Here is a 5000-nt window from a genome sequence, read left to right as displayed (position 1 = left end):
TCCTATAATCACTATGGTGCCCATCAACAACTTCTGTTTGAGATCTATTACTTAAAAAATTAATAATAATGCTAAGAAACGACCCACCCACTCCCAACTGTTTCAGTTTGAAAACAAGGGCCTCATGATTAACACGGTCAAAGGCAGCACTAAAATCAAGGCCAATCATACGAACTTCCTGACCACAATCAAGGGATTTCTGTACAGCATTGGAGATTGTAAGAAGGGCATCACATGCTCCAAGGCCTTTACGAAAACCAAATTGCAAACTAGGGAGTAGATGATTACCTTTAGCAAACCTATTGAGACGTTTTGCCAGAAGACGTTCAAAACTTTAGATAATATGGGAGTTATGGAAATTAGGCGGTAATCAGTGGGACTTGAGCTACCACAAACACATTTACATAGAAGAGTAACATTACCAATTCTCCAACAAGTGCTAAAAGCTCCTCTTTTTGCTAACTTGCGCAAAATAACAGATAACTTTGGAGCTAAGAAATCTGCTGTCTTTATAAAAACAAAGGAAAAATACCATTTGGGTCTACACCTCCATAAGCATCAAGGTCCACCAACAGAGCTTTAATCTCACGTGACCGAAAACCTAAACTAGTTAGTTTAGCCTCAGGAAAACAGGAATGAGGAAGTTCAAGTTTTTCATTACTCTGTTTACTGTCAAAAACATCAGCCAAAAGGGTTGCCTTTTCCTTTGGACAGTGAGTGACTGAGCCATCTGTTTTAAGTAAAGGAGGAATTGTTGCATCTACACCAAAGAGTGCAGATTTAAGGTAGACCACCATTTATGTTCCTGAGCTGTACCAGAAAGGGTTTCTTTTATGGTTAAATTGTACTCCTTTTCAGTTGAGGCATAAACTCTCTTAGCAAAAGCTCGAGGCTGAGTATAGTTGTTCCAGGTCAAATCTGATCTTTTACCCTTCCAAAGGTGATAGGCCTCCAGCTTCTCCAAATAAGCACGTCTACAATCATCATTGAACCATGGTTTGTCCTTCACTCGGTACCTTAGCACACGAAAAGGGATACACCTATCAATTATGTTGACTAGATTCTCATTCAAAGGGACAACAGGATCTACACTATTATATAATTGTGACCAATTCAAGCACAAAAGATCATGCAAAATCCCATTCCAGTCTGCTTGGGATTTCATATGAATTTTACAAGAATATGATATATCAGGGACAGGCTACTCAGTCTTCAATAATAATGAAATCAAGGCATGATCAGATATCCCGACTGGAGAACCAACCTTACCAGTTATAACGCCAGGGGAGTCAGTGTATACAAGGTCCAAGCAATTACCAGACCTGTGAGTAGCTTTATTTATGATTTCCTCAAAGCTTAATTCAGAGGCAAAGTCTAAAGCTCTTAAGCCATGGCGATCGGTAGGAGAGATAGAACTTAACCACTCCTTATGGTGAGCATTAAAATCGCCAACGAAGACAAAAGAAGCCTTCCTATCATCTTCTTGTATCTTAGCCATAATGGTAAGGAGACAATCGACGATAGAATCATCCATGTCTGGATTCCGGTAGATCCAACACAAATAAAAGTTGTTATGCCTGCCACAAACTTTTAATACCTGAATCTCATGACATCCACATTGATAGAAGGACTTATGAGAAGCAGGGTACTCGGTCCTAATATACACCGCCATTCCCCTGGCCCTAGGGATGGCATCACGTTTCAACATTATAGGCTTCTTAAAACCAGTTATAAGGAGCTCAGATGAGTTCTTCATATTAGAAACCAAAGTTTCTGAGCACAAAAGAATATCATACTGTGTGGACGCAACTGTAAGGTCTTGGATATTTGCATGCAGACCACGAATATTGTAATACAGAAGACGACATTGACGAAATCTAGGACGTACTGGTCCCGGATTTCGCTCAATGTCTCCAGACAACATAAAAATTAATAGAAATAAAAAAAGAGACATCATACTTAAAAACTAGATTAACAAGAATTATAACAAAAACAAAATGCACAGAATTATAAATAAAGTGATTGATGATACCCATAGACTATAGTAAAAAGTCGGAAAAACTGATCAACATGGAGGAGCCGATACACCATGCAAGGCTAAATACCCTCCAGGATAGCCACTTAGTAGGTAGTAGGTTGGCCAGGGCACCAGCCGCCCGTTGAGATACTACCACTAGAGGGGTATTGGATCCTTTGACTGGCCAGACAGTAGTGCATTGGATCCCTGTCTCTGGTCATGGCTTATTTTTTCTTTGCCTACTCTTACACAGAATAGTCTGGCCTATTCTTTACATATTCTCGTCTTTCCTCATACACCTGACAACAATAATATACTTAACACTTCTTCACCCAAGGGGTTAATTACTGTACTGCAATTTGTTCAGTGTACTTTCCTCTTGGTAAGGGTAGAAGATACTCTTTAGCTATGGTAAGCAGCTCTTCTAGGAGAAGGACACTCCAAAAATAAACCATTGTTCCCTAGTCTTGGGTAGTGCCATAGCCTCTGTACCATGGTCTTCCACTGTCTTGGGTTAGAGTTCTCTTGCTTGAGGGTACACTCAGGCACACTATTCTATCTTATTATTTTATTTTCCTTCCTCTTGTTTTTTTGAAATGGTGTGTTGGGCAGGCTTAATAGAAGGGCCATGGATGCCTGGTGGTTTATCAAGAGGTTGTCTTTTCCTTTTTCTGACTCTTTTTCTTCTCAAAACCATCCTTACTGTCCTCCCTTCAGTAATACATACATACATACACATATATACATACATACATACACACACACACACACATATATATATATATATATATATATATATATATATATATATATATATATATATATATATTACATGCGCTGAATTTCAATTTACAGACACCAGGAATTAAATAAGGATACACAAAGTTGACCATCGTGAAGCAAGGGGGAACCGCAGTAATTCAGCTTCTTCCAAATACCTTAAATATTACCAAATGTCTAATTACATACTACACAATGATCATATAAATACACATTCAAATCAAATTATTATGTGAAGCACGTTATAACACTTGGCATGTTGCATACCTTGGAAAACTTATGTAAATAAATATACACCCATAGTCCCAACTGGAGTCCACGTAGTACAATTTATGATATCCCTGAAAAGGGTACGAACTCGTTACAAAATTAAACGGTATGAAAAATATAAAACTTAATAAAGAAAGTAAGCGATGATAATTGGAAGTCAAATTTATATGGGATGGCATTAGCCCTCAAAATGATTTCGGATTGACATAAAAAAACTCCCCCTGAGTTTTACAGACCCACCGATATCATCCTGGGACGAAGGCGAAGTACGTGTAGAGATGGGTTGCGATGAAAGAAACCTTCTTCCTGGTTGGGTTTAAACAGAGTTTACATGGCGATAGTACTCTTCGTCACTTCAAAGGACATGTAGAAAGTGTTCTTTGTCACGTTAAATTTATAGCAGAGCAATGTCCATTCTTATATCAAGGACAGGAGCTCGAATTACTATACCCCCAGCGATGGAATGCTCCTTCGTAACTGACTTAAGTTTCCGTCAACCTCAGGAAGAAAGCAAAGCATTGGTGGCTGGTTAGGTTAAAACCACAAAACGGCCGCCGTAAGGCAGTGACCTGTTAACAACCAAGGGGGTAGTTAAATACTTGAAACTAAGCTAACTGTCTTCCAGTGACCATGCTACTTAAAACAAAATCTAATATAATATAAAACAAAATACAAATTCCATTTGGAATTTCAGTACACTGCAGGGGAACGAATTCAAAAAGATTTTATTTGGATTTTACCAAATAAAATTATTTACACTACATACAAATTTTTACTTATCAGTTCATAAATTCAACATTTCAGATGTTTTTCTCCGGCTTTCCACAGCAGCCTTTCTTTTAGGCCTCCCAGAAGCTGGTGATAATTTGTCCATGTTGTGCAAATCATTTGACTTTAATTCCACATCATCGTGTATGGAAAGATAAGGTATTAGATTATTAACATAGAGTTTACAAATTTGTCTGGTACGGCCGTTGAAAACTATTGCAAGCGTAGTTTCCCCAATATCATTTGTAAAAGTTTCCTTTATTCGACCTAGAGGATAATTATTAATCTTCGTATTAACTTTCTTAATTAAAACAATGTCACCTGCTTTTAGAGGATGATGAGTCACAGGGCGATATCTACCCTTTCTATCAACCACCTGGCTTCAAAGGGTCTGCATAAACTCATGATGGTAAATATCTAAAAGTTTACTCCTAATCCTAGACAACTGTTCAAATTTATTACTAGTTCCACAAGGAACAAATTCTTCATCCTCAGGTAAAGGTGATAAATCTGGAATGATATTGAGGGAAGAAAGCTCATACCCTCTTATTAACATTTCGGGTGTTATTGGTTCAGGAAGGTTTTCCACTGCACTATCCCTAAGAGCCTCTTTAAAAGATATTGGCCGTTTGTTTACCAAGTGGACAACTTGACATACAGAAAATTCAAAATCAAAGAAAGATAGAATATTGTTCTTGATGGACCCATATAGAAGCCTCTTTGTTAACTTGACACAAACCTCGACCATGGAGCCTAACTGACTACACCCTTTAAAATACTGTTGAAAAGTCAAAGGTTTAACACCTCGCTCCTCAAAACACAATTGAGTGTCGGGATCATTCAAAAATGAAGTTATAACATTAGCTCCTGCAACTATTTGTGACTCTAGGTCACTAATGCATAACTGTGGAATGCCAAATTCGAAGCAATGAATCGAAAATGCCCTAAGAAAATCAGGCACACTAAGTGTTCTGCAAATTTTCAAATTAACTGCACGAGACCAAGTGCAAGTAAAACATAATAGCCATACCTTAACATTTTATTTATCCAGCTTAACTGTAAAAGGACCAATATAACCAACGAAAATATTGCCGAAAGGTACAACTGGTGGGTCTTCCCTGAATTCCCTGTAAAAAATTTTATTTAAATTAACAGGTCGTGCATT

Source organism: Palaemon carinicauda, chromosome 29 (assembly GCF_036898095.1).
Source record: "Palaemon carinicauda isolate YSFRI2023 chromosome 29, ASM3689809v2, whole genome shotgun sequence".
NCBI classification, from domain to species: Eukaryota; Metazoa; Arthropoda; class Malacostraca; order Decapoda; family Palaemonidae; genus Palaemon; species Palaemon carinicauda.
Note: the sequence above shows the minus strand (reverse complement) of the source record.